This window comes from Tachypleus tridentatus, chromosome 2 (assembly GCF_004210375.1).
Source record: "Tachypleus tridentatus isolate NWPU-2018 chromosome 2, ASM421037v1, whole genome shotgun sequence".
NCBI classification, from domain to species: Eukaryota; Metazoa; Arthropoda; class Merostomata; order Xiphosura; family Limulidae; genus Tachypleus; species Tachypleus tridentatus.
Genome location: NC_134826.1, coordinates 31,931,465 through 31,943,714, shown reverse-complemented (window position 1 = coordinate 31,943,714; position 12,250 = coordinate 31,931,465). Strand labels below are relative to the sequence as shown.

Sequence of the window (12,250 nt, the reverse complement as noted above, 5' to 3'; positions counted from 1 at the left end):
GGGATTTATTGGGTTAGAGATCCCTTGATGGAGGTATTGATCTCCTGCTGTCACTCTCTGTGACTTGTACAAGACTTTTTCCTTCTATTCATGTTGACGTGTCCCAGAGGCATTGAAATCTTGAATTGATATCACCCGTTTATATTCTTTTGTGGCATAATTGGCGTTTTGACTTTTATTAGCTCCTGCTGGTAGTTCATTTGTGGCTGTTTGTTGCATGCCCTTACCTTCCAGCTTCTGCTCCTTGAGCTATTAGTGTTGAGAATACATCCCATCCTTGTTTTCTTGGGTCCTTTTCTCAGACTGAATGTCTACTCTATGCAGTTGGGGTCTATGAGAGCAAGGTTACATCATTTTCCAGCCCCCTGAAATTCTTTCACATTAGCTCGATGGGTGATTCAGGTTCTGGCAACAGATCTGGTCATTCAGTTCATGTCTCTGTTATCTTTGCAACCTGTGGTGCTCACACCTCCAACAGATCCAGTGAGTGTGGATTTTTGTTCCAAGACAATCAGGGAGTTATTAATAAAGGGGCTATAAATAAAAAGTTAGTCACTTTGTAAAGGATTTTATTCCTTGTATTTGTTGTACCCATTTATCTCCTCCTAGCTTTTTGAGATTGATATATCTCATCTTAACAAATTTTTCAGATCCTCCGAGGTTAATGATGGAGTTCTTTCTCAATCAGTGTTGGCATTTTTCAACAGGTTTATGGATGACTAATTTCGATGTCACTGATGCATATCTCCATATTTTCATAAAGAAGTCATCCTTCAATATCTACGTTTTGTATTCAAGGGTCAGGTTCTGCAGTTCAAGTGTCTGTCCTTTAGGCTAGCCTCTTCACCACATGCCTTCTGCATAGTGAGAAGAACTTTCTCTCATCACTTTTATACTTTAAACCTGTGCACTCCCATTATATGGACGAGTGGCTACTTATGGCACCATATCATCAATTAGCAGAACAACAATCAGATTATCCTTTCAGAAACCATCAAGAATGGTTTTCTTATTAAAACTGAGAAGTTCATTGTCTTACCAACTCAACAAGGTTTTAAGCAAGGGCACAACTGACTCCTATTTCTCTCCAGGTTATGGAATGGGCAGTCAGACTGTTACTTACATTTCCTTCTACTATACAGATGTTTTTTCACTCTTTTCGGGGATGTGGGCATCCCTTTAATATCTGACTTTTGGAATGAGCTCACCTTTAGACAAGAAACCTTTGGGTGCCCCCAGGATCAGTCAGCTGGCCTTGTTGGACTAGTGTTGTGAATATTGTGTCTGATGCTGGTGTTTAGGTATAGTGCTCACGAAAACCTGGTGTTACTGCAGTGTCCTTGTTTGGCATTGTAGTCCATCACCTCGTACAGCTCCATGAATTGCCTATGAATATTTTTTTCTATTTAATATAGATACTCCCAATACATGAAGAACATGAGACTAAACAAATGGCTAATTGAAAACGATCACACGTGGATGATTGTTACTCATTCACCACCACGTTCTGTTTCCACACCTCGATTTCTCATCATCCATTACCTGAGAAATCCTTAGAGCAGGTGTCTCCGTTTTTCATTCAAAGGGGATTGGAGGGCTTTGCTGGCTCGCCCAAGTCAGTCAGAAACCTGTGCTCTGGCAACATTTTGGTTGAAACGTCTACACCAGATACAACAAACTTCTAAATTCTAAGATCATTGGGAATTATACCCGTTGAGGCTACTCCACGTGCTACTCTTATTTTCTCTTGAGAAGTGATCGATGTGAGGGATTTGAAGAACATTCCAGAGTTGGAGATCCTTGCTGATTTCACTAGACAAGGCATTTCTGTTGTACACCATATCTCTACTCACAATTACAGAATCATACAACCAACTAATGTTCTAATTTTGTATGTTTACATCACCATGTCCACCTGCCTCTATCTAAGCCATGCATTCCTTACTCTCTGATGTTTCTAGTGCCAGCCGTTTGGACATTCAAAGGCATTATGTCATGGTTCTTTGACGTGTGCATAGGGGCTTTCCAAAATTCTTCATTTCACAGTTTGTACACTGAGTCTCACGAACCTCCTCTTCACCTACATTGCTTGCAGCTTTTACAACATGTTTCAAAACTGCAGTTCTTACCACAGCATTCCAGCTTGGCTATTCTCTTTTGGAATAGATGATCTGCCATTCTTTCCTTTGGCCTTTATGTCCAGGTACAGCTGGCTGAATTGAGTCTACCCATGGATGACATTGCTGTGTTCACTGGTCAGCCCATCCCTCCATGGATTATTACCATTCCCACCTGTGACCTGTCTGTTAGTCACCTGTTGAAAGCAGATACTCCCGATTGGAAGTATTGTTTTCTATTTGTCAAACATCTTTTGAACCATTCATGTATCCCCGTTTATACTGATGGTTCAAAATCAGATAACTCTGTGGGTTGTACCATGATTTGTTGTGGTTCGGTGGTTGCTCCCAGAATCCCTTTACAGTTTCAGTGTTCACTGTTGAGTTGTACGTCATTTATTTTTCCCTTGATAGCGTAGAAGGTATACAGTATATTAATTGTACTCTATATACAGACTCTCTTAGCTCTCTACTTGCCCTGGAATCGCTTGACGTTAGTTTTCACCCTCTTCTCGTCGATATTCAAAACCGACTGGCTCGTGTTTCTTTATATTCCATTTTGTCCAGTTTTTCTGAATATCAGGCCAAGTCGGTATTCGTGGGAACGAGGTACCTGACACCGCAGCTAAGTCTGTGTGCTCTAATGCTATCACTGCCCTAAGTTTCCCATACATGGACTATGTTCCTGTATTCAGGGTTCGGCTCTGCGCTAGTTGGCAGTCGACTTGAGTGAGCAATATGACAACAAGCTTTTCCAGATCAAACTTTCTGTTGGCTTTTGGCCATTTTGTTTTCGTAAAATCGGAAAGACGAAGTTGTTCTGGCTAAGTTATGCATTGGTCACGGTTTTGAACGCCATCATTTTCTTTTATCTGCGACTGATGCACTAATGTGTGACCTTTATGACACTCAAGTCACAATAGCTCCACAGTTTACTGTCGTCCTTCATTTCAACTCTCTACGACGGTACCATTTTATTCATATTTTTTCCACGGGTATATCCCTGACGCTGAACAGTGTCATTGGTGATGGTGAACACTGTCAATCTTACTTGTGTTTTATTTTTAAGTGTCATTGGCCATTTTAATGCTGTTTAAATCTTTTATGCGAATTTTGGCCATTGTTCTAACTTAATTTCCTTTTACTTGTCATAGTACATGGCATCGTTTGACATCATGTCTACATGTACTTCTAAGCCTTTTCCTGCAAGAAAGGGTCTTAGGCAAACTGAAAAGTTACATTTGACCTAGGAAAGCAATCATATCATCTATCTGTTCATCTGATTTGGGCAGCTTTGTTTGGCAGCCCTATACCCAATTTTATTTCTGGTCCTTTCTGTTGATGAATTTGGCATTATCAACCTATGCTCTTATTCTATGTTTTTAGTCTTTTTTCTCTCGTTTTCTTATTGCTCTTATTGTCTCTCTTTCTATTTCCAGTTTCTCCTTTTTCTCATTTTTTTATGTCTTCTTCTAGTGTTTCTTCCTCTCTTCTGTTGCTGCTTTCTCTCTCTTGGCTTGTTGTAGCTACACTAGCTGTGAGCGACTTGTTAGCAATAAATTGAATAATAAAATAGAGTATACAATCCACTTGTTTTAAATTGTATATTCAAAGTAAACCAAACTTGGGTACAAAACGTTTTCACTATTGGATATCACAATGGTATCTAAAACTCAATAATTCTCTCTCTATTCTGTTATCACAGTAGAATCAGTAATAAATTGTTACCTCATGAGCTACCACAGTTGTATCCAAAGCTTTAACTAATTTTATTTTATGTCTAAAGGCTACGCAAGTTGTTTCAATTATTTTAGAACCCAACTTACAAGACATTATTATTCTTATCTTCGTCATACTGTGAATCACACTGAATATTGCCTGTTAGGGTTAAACTACAGAGGTTAACTTCATTTCCACAAACAATGTTTTGTGACTGAACTAAACTTGCGTCGTCTATACCATAGGCGGTCTCACTTATTGCGCAGACTTGTGAATTCTCCAGAACTCTACACATGAAAGGGCTTATGCCTTTTAATCTATTGTACCTCCGTTTTCTTGACATTATTGGCTCCATTTACTGAATTCTGTCCAGATAGCCGTTTTAGTTTATTCAAGCTCTAACACGCAAGTTCCTTTCCTAGAGGCCCGATATGGCCAGGTGGTTAGAGCGCTCGATTTAAGCCCGCGGGTTCGAATCCCCATCACACCAAACATTATCGCCCTTTCAGCCATGGGGACGTTATAATGTTACGGTCAGTCTCACTATTCGTTAGTAAAACAATAGCCCAAGAGTTTGCAGTGGGTGATGATGATTAGCTGCCTTCCTTCTGGGGCATGGCATGGCCTAGCGCGTTAAGGCGTGCGCTTCGTGAGGGTCGCGGGTTCGCGCCCGAGTCGCGCCAACATGCTCGCACTCCCAGCCGTGGGGCGTTATAATGTTACGGTCAATCCCACCTTTCGTTGGTAAAAGAGTAGCCCAAGAGTTGGCGGTGGGTGGTGATTCCCCTAGTCTTACACTGCTAAATTAGGGACGGCTAGCACAGATAGCCTTCGAGTAGCTTTGTGCGAAATTCCAAAACAAACCAAAACAACAAGCCTTCCTTCTAGTCTTTCACTATTAAATTAGGGACGGCTAGCGCAGATAGCTTACGTCCAACTTATGCGCGAAATTCAACACAAACCAAACAATCTTTTCCTACAGCTGTGACCCTCTCCAAAAAAAATAAATAAATAAAAAATACACCGTTCATAAATACTCTTACTTTTACAGTTAATCGAAGTTTCATACTGAAATCACAGATTTTTAAGAATAAGTAAAACGTTTTATCTCTTAAGTTCAGCTATAAATTATATTTAAATGACCAATCAAAGTACAAAAATCTATTACGATATAAGGTCCTATTACCTACTCGCATGCATTCCAGTATCGTATATAAATACATATGTGGTGGCTGTAATGCCACTTACACTGGCAAAGTTTACGCCATTTACACCGCTAATATACAGAAGTACAAGTAGAAGTGGTAACAAATTCACCAGACTTCACGACTCGCACACACGGCGAAAGCTGTAACCATTATGTCTTGGTAACGAATGTAAAAGTCATCCCATCTGGATCATCAAATGCTGAAGTCTTAATTAAAGAAAGTTTATCTGTTTTCATTAAACTCTCAAATTTAAATTATAACAAAACTTCATTACAATTAAGTCTGTTCTAAATACCTTGACGTTATTATATTGCGTTATTGTCTCGTAATTTATTTCATACTTTTATGCTGTATTTTAAATTACTTGTATAGTGTTTTATACTTCATATGTCTGTACCTTATAATTTCCCATGTTCATTATAGTTCGCTGAAGATGAAATATGTATATTCCGAAACATCAAAGAATTAAATATTTATTACTGAACGTACGTGTCAACTGTTGCTGTTATTCATTATTAAACCTCAATTTCCGTCGAATAAATCTATTGCAAATATACCTTTACACATATACCCAACGTACTTCATCCTTCACAGCCAGTTAAACACATTTTCCCAACCTACTCATCAAAACACACCCCACGATTATATCTACGACATCTTCCACATCATATTAAGTATATCAAGTAGTAGATTTTTAATATTCTTTGTTTAGGCTTCATTATTTCTTGTAATTGTAATTGCTATATGCAGTGAAATGACGCATGCATGTGTACAGTATCAGATTATATCGTAGATACACAAACTTCCAACATAGTTACATGTGAACGTGTAAGAAGCATTGCAGCGTGACGAATTAAATGAAGTCGTGCGTACCAGTACATGAATTTGTGTACGAGGCAATATAGTATGTGTGTGCGTGTGTGGAGTTTTCTTTAAGGTGGTGTCTTTGATACTTCGGTTTGCTTGTACACCTAACCCAGACAGGAATAATTCAAATGTATAAAGGAGTGTTTAATCGTGAAGCTATCAAACAGTTTAAATAGAAGACATTTGTTTTATGATGTCTGAACTTTGTAGAAACCAAAAGAAACACCCTGCGTGTGGTGTCTTGTTTCTGTGAATATGACACAGCGCTGCTTTCCTATAGTAGCGACATTCGACGTTACTTTGTTCAGTTGCTTCATATTTGTGAGTTGTTATCGGTGCTGCGGTATTTGACCGTTTCTAGCAACTAGAATTCGCGTTGTTAAAACAAACCAAAAAAAAAAAACTGATGATAATTTGATTAGAAATATCTTTCTGCGTAATGTCCGTTGAATAAGTATCTGTAACATTAAAAGGTATATCGTTTTAAGAATTCTTTCCTGTTTCCCCATGGCCCAGTGTGACAGGAACACTGGATGTGAAAGGGTCTCTGTGGATGTAGATATTGAAGACTTATGGGAAGCCGAAACTCGTGGTATGTGAGACGAAAGATAGCTTATCTTTATAATGCTGTAAATCAGTTATTCCTTTGCAACCAAAATATATGAATTGAGATGGAATTGTTGATAAGTTTCGAAATTACCCTATATGATTTACTTCAGTATGTAATCTTTGACGCCTGAGAATACAATTATAAACAGAAAATTTGAACTGTCGTATTGTAACACCATGATTTAATGACAGTATCAGTCTATTCATATTCAGTGTTAATAATTCCCAAGCATTGACTATATTGTAGTTGGTAATGTATACAAGTGTTGAAATTAGTGTTGTGTTCCTGTATCAGAATGTACTCTGCAAATGTGTGGATAAAATCTTATGCAGCAAACATCAGTATGCATTAGATAAACTGTACAGAGAAGGTCGGATGAGTGAAAACTGTTTCGTATTATTTATTTCGGAAGTCTCCGATTTATTATGTTACGTACGTTAGTTGTTGTTTGTTTTTTAATTTCACGCAAAACTACACGAGGGCTACCTGCGCTAGCTTTCCCTGATTTAGCAGTGTAAGATTAGAGTGAAGGCAACTAGTCATTACCACCCACCGCCAACTCTTGGGCTACTTTTTAGCAACGTATAGTGGGATTGACTGTAACTTTATAACACCCCCATGGCTGAAAGAGCGAGCATGTTTGGTGTGACGGGGATTTGAACCCGCGACCCTTAGATTACGAATCGAGTGCCTTAACCACCTGGCCATGCCGGGCCCCACGTTAAGTATTACTATTTCAAATAACCGGAAATTTGAATTTGAGCTTATTAGTTAATTAAAAATTAGTATATATTAAACTTATGTTATTTGCCAACAAGATTGATACACACAATTTTTTACACAAATATATTTTACTATACAAACATAAAGCAATACAATTTACAATAACGGTTATTATCAGTAGTTTATTACAAATGATAGTTTACATACAACAGTTTTACAAACTCACACAGTATACGGAGTCTTGTATCCGGTTTAGAACTAAATATTTTATCGACGATCCAGGTCCACGACGAGCAACTTAATTCTGCGTTCATATTGTTACGCCTTGCCCAAGCTAACGCTTTTCTTGACCGCTTAACATCGGGTACAAGTTGATTCCTTCCAGCAAATATATTTAATGTCTTAATAGAAATAATAATATCCAAAGTAACTCACTGTCAAACAAGTAATGTTGCTTTTCACTTTCAAGAATGCGTCACAAGTTTCGAGAACGTGCGGGACTTGCGCAATACCACTCAAGTATATACGTCACATGCCAAATATACGTATATGCAAAAACAAGCATAAGCACTAAAATAAACGTTTAACGATAAATCTGTTACAAAATAAATTTTGAAAAAGGAAAAATATTTTATTCCAACCCACGTTTCAGCTCATGCCTTTCCCAAGGGTTACAGCATCACATACAAATGATAACCGAAAGAACACACAACAATTTAATCATACTTAGTAATGTTAAGTGTGTTTACATGCACGTTAAACAGAATACGAATAACATTAAGATAAAAAAAAACAAAAGCTATCCAACAAAATAATGATAATAATCATAAGAATCTACAATTGTTTATGTTTATTTCAGATTTATAAGATTGACGCAAAGAGACTTTCAATTTTCTTTTCAAGAAAATGATTACATTTAGCTAAGAGTTTGTTAAATGGTGGTGTATCTGCTGTGCCTTGTTTCAACAGAATATTATTGGCGTGGTTTCCAAATGTTCTTGACTTGAACGGCTTGTGCTGTCATTGTATTTATCATATTAACATTATGCGTCATTTTATTATTATATTTACAACAGTACAAGGGTCATCCAATCAATTGTTTCTAGCAAGAGGTTTTTCATTTACAGTCATTTTCTTATAGAAAACCGAATGAACATGTAATTTTTCAAGTGTAGACTCCAAATTTTAGACGATACGAATATTTAGCCTAGATTTTACAGCTTTGCGTAAATGTCTAGTGAGGAATTCTTAAAGATTTTTTTTATAATCATACCTCGTTTGGCATTAGTTAGTGTGAATTGAAGTGTAAGATCAACAGTTTAACACGTGGTTTCTGGAGTGAGTTAGTCAATTTTTTTCTGTAAACTTCAGTATTCTTAGATGAATTAAATTTTGTTCTGGACTGTAAAATTTAGTATTCCATTGCAGTCTGTTTAATTCCTTCAGGTTTCCCTCCTTCCCAAAAGAAAAACAAAACAAAAAACACGCAATGTGGGGTTAAAGTGCCATGATTCTAAAAGTTAATACTTCGGATTTTAGGAGGTGTTCAAAAAGCACGTAACATCATATGCATTGCTCTTGATTTTGTGGCTCCAACCGCAGTTTTGTCATTTAAAAAAACGTAAGATAGTTTTGTGCACATGTCGTACTCTGTATTTAACTGAAAGAAGCAGTCGCGGTCATTGAAAGGAACTCTGAAAACATTGAAATTTTTGTCTAAAACCTAAAAATTTTCGTGACTTCTGCGAACATGTACCCGAAATTATTACGATGCATATTTGGGAGAAAATGAATTTTCTTTTCGATACTAAACCATAACAAGCATGTATGTATGTATAGTGGGGTTAAACCTTGTTCTTAATACTACACCTAATACTCGTGTGTGGGTTCTTTCACATGCTAGACAGAGTAGTTTCATGTGCTTCTGTGAGACAGTAGATTTTCTTAATTACACAGACTCGCACTGTACGCCTGCAGCAACCATGTAAGTGTACACATCTCCAAACATTATTACATTTTTTGTAAGTTCTGTGTATCGTTGCATGGAATCCTGTGAGAAACCTTATTATCATTGATATATATATATATATGAAAACAAATAATTATAACCAATTTTAGTCTTTCTCTACAGTTATAAGTTTATTTTCTCCTTCAACAAATATTTTCTGTATGTGGGAGAGAGAAAAAAGTACTTGACGAGTGATAATAGCAATACTGTTCAACTACTTTTATCAAGATCCTGGAAAGTTCAGCTACTTGCATTTATCATTTTCATTTCGTGAGTAATCCGGGCAATAAAAATCGTGACTGAACGAGTGCACTGTGTTCCTTGGTTCGTGACGCCTATTACAGTCTTGTCGTAATTTATTTTTATGTACTTGTCTATAGCATAAACAACATTTAGAAAACATCACGCAATATAGACGCTTAAAATTTAAGTTGTGTCTCTAACTTTTACTAATATAATTGTGAGGTAGGAATGCATTTTATATTATGATCAAGTTCCATGTGGTAAAGTGTCGTTGTATTTATTGTTTTCGCAGGCAAATATCAGTTCACATTGGTGGTAATTTGACATATATCACGTATTATAATTTATGTCAGAGTTTTATAAACTGAAAAATAATACTGAGACATATCTGGTCTGAACTGGATATTTTATTGACGGTTCACGGAGAATGATATAATTATATGTTGATACGTAGGTACGCTTTTCTTGACAGGAAAGCTAGCTAGCTCTATTCTTGGCCAGCATCACGCGGTTTATAAGCTCACTTTTCACCGAGGAAGATATCTAATGTCCTCATATAAATACTAACGTCCGAAGTTAATTCTCTGAAGGTGAACGATTTATAATGTTCAAAATCTATAAACATTTTTGGTCAAATATCTGTAGTTTTTTCCAATTAACAAGCGTTTATCGCAATTATAGCTTCAGAGGCTTATAGCATACTGACAAGCAGACCAACAATATTATTAAACTGTTTCACCCCCGTGTTGCGTTGGTTACCTTTTATAAGTTTAAGATGAGATTTTCTAAAAATATTCAGTTGAGGCAACAATACTGGTATTTTACATTCATTGTTGATTCTTACGCTTGAGGATCTTGTAGAAATTCAGAGAACGGGCGGGACTTTCGCAATAGACATTTAACAGTATAACTTTCATACATTTCTAAACACATATTTATCCAAAACAAGCATCGATATTAAAAATAAACATACATTAGTGAATTCGTTACAAATGGACAAAGCTTAATTTTAAAGTTTATAAACGAAACTGGGTTATTTTTGAAACCTCAGGACTTTGTATGACTTGCATTATTTGAAAATAGCCTTTTTCCTGTATGGAGATTTTCCTTAATCCTTTTTTATTCAAATTAATCACAAAAATTCTGCTATAAAAATATTAAATTGAATTTTAACCTGTATATACTATACTAATGTTTTAGTCGAAAGTCGTTTAATGTGTACATGTGTATTTTTATACCTATACTTGTAAAAGTAAAAGAACGAAAATGTTTGTCCAGATATATTCAGTGGTATTTACAACCAAGCTTGGGGTATGTTATAGGGCAGTTATTACCCTTTGACACTGATGCTGGTCCTCGCTGCTCACAACAAAAATATGTTTGTTTAGCTAATGACTTCACAGTTTTGATCAATTTTATTTCTAAAATTTGTTTGAGTTTTTTTCCTTGAAATTGTTTTCGAAATTTTCTTAGAAAGTTTTGGGTTATTTAATTAAAATTATCAAACATTCACATTTTTGCCATAAAAATGGCAGCCAAAGCACAAAGGTCACATCCGCAAAGTGGCAGGGCTGCACCTGAAAACCATGCTTTCAAATGGTCATTTCTATATTGGATGTTCAAACGTAGCATTACCATAAAATACCAGATAGGATAAATAATTTATAATGTGGTACATCAAGAAGCATTTCGAGTATGAAGAAACATTGAGGCTGTAGAAAGGAATTAATAAATGTAACAAAGTAATTGTAACATCATAATTTATGTATTAAGTAAATTAAATTACATGTAAAAAAATGCATATAAATACAAATTATTGATTTAACAGTTTAAGTTAACACTCAATCATTCCCCCGGCGATAGGATATAACATATATACATATATATATAGAAAGATGCGTGTGAATAGATAGATATATGTGTTGCTTGCAAACAGTATTAATTGTTAAGTGCACATAATGTATTTTAAAACAAGTCAATATTTTTAATTTTTTGTGCGTTATTCAAACTCTGTATTAAAAACAACACAATCGCCGGGAAAACGTGCAATCGCATTTATCTACTGTAATCAAGTGTCTATAAATGAAGCTGAATACTACAATGTATTGAGTCGATTGATTTATTGCGTATTGAATTATCTCAGAATTACTAATTTGGGAGGGAGTTGGTGACTAAGGGATAAGTCTGAGGACTTTAAATGCTGATGTTCGAGTTTGTATTCGTGGTAAGCACATCACAGATAGTGTATTGTGTAGTTTTGCACTAAACAAAATTAAGTAAATGGAGTAAACTTTTAAACGTTTTTTCTAAGCTGCGTTTGCGCAAAATTCCGTATGGGTCAATGACTGTTTGATACGGTGTCCCTAATTAGACTTGTAAGTCAGTCGGTCATAAAATGAAACCAAACATCAGTGTGACAATTAATTCCAATCATTACATATATACTATTTAGTTTTTATGTATTATACACATCAAATGATAGCTGTAACAAAGAAATATGTAGAAGCACTATGTGACCAATTTAGAAACAAGTCGCTAGTTTGAGAGTTGTAAACGAGAGTGCATTGAAAGAAGTGTTAGCCTTGTGTAAAGCCATGATCCCATGTATATGTACACGCTTTTGAACTATAATTTTCATCCAAAACCGTGATCACGTAAACCATCATACTTTTCCTTTTCCACTTTCAGCAGAAAACATACAGTATAAATTCAGGCTCCATGACAGAAGTTTTTGGATTATTTTTAATTTTATAAT

The 12,250-nt window shown here is 35.9% G+C and overlaps 1 protein-coding gene and 1 long non-coding RNA gene across 9 annotated transcripts in view; one reads left to right on the top strand and one right to left on the bottom strand.

The window, feature by feature from the left end:
• LOC143240414 (uncharacterized) overlaps nt 1-7,833 on the bottom strand; it is a 37,580-nt gene extending 29,747 nt beyond the window's left edge. The window contains exon 1 of the long non-coding RNA XR_013021754.1: nt 7,471-7,833. This is a non-coding gene — a long non-coding RNA (uncharacterized LOC143240414). The remainder of the gene's footprint in view (nt 1-7,470) is intronic.
• LOC143240371 (rho family-interacting cell polarization regulator 2-like) overlaps nt 1-12,250 on the top strand; it is a 200,633-nt gene that overhangs the window by 22,520 nt on the left and 165,863 nt on the right. The window lies entirely within an intron of this gene.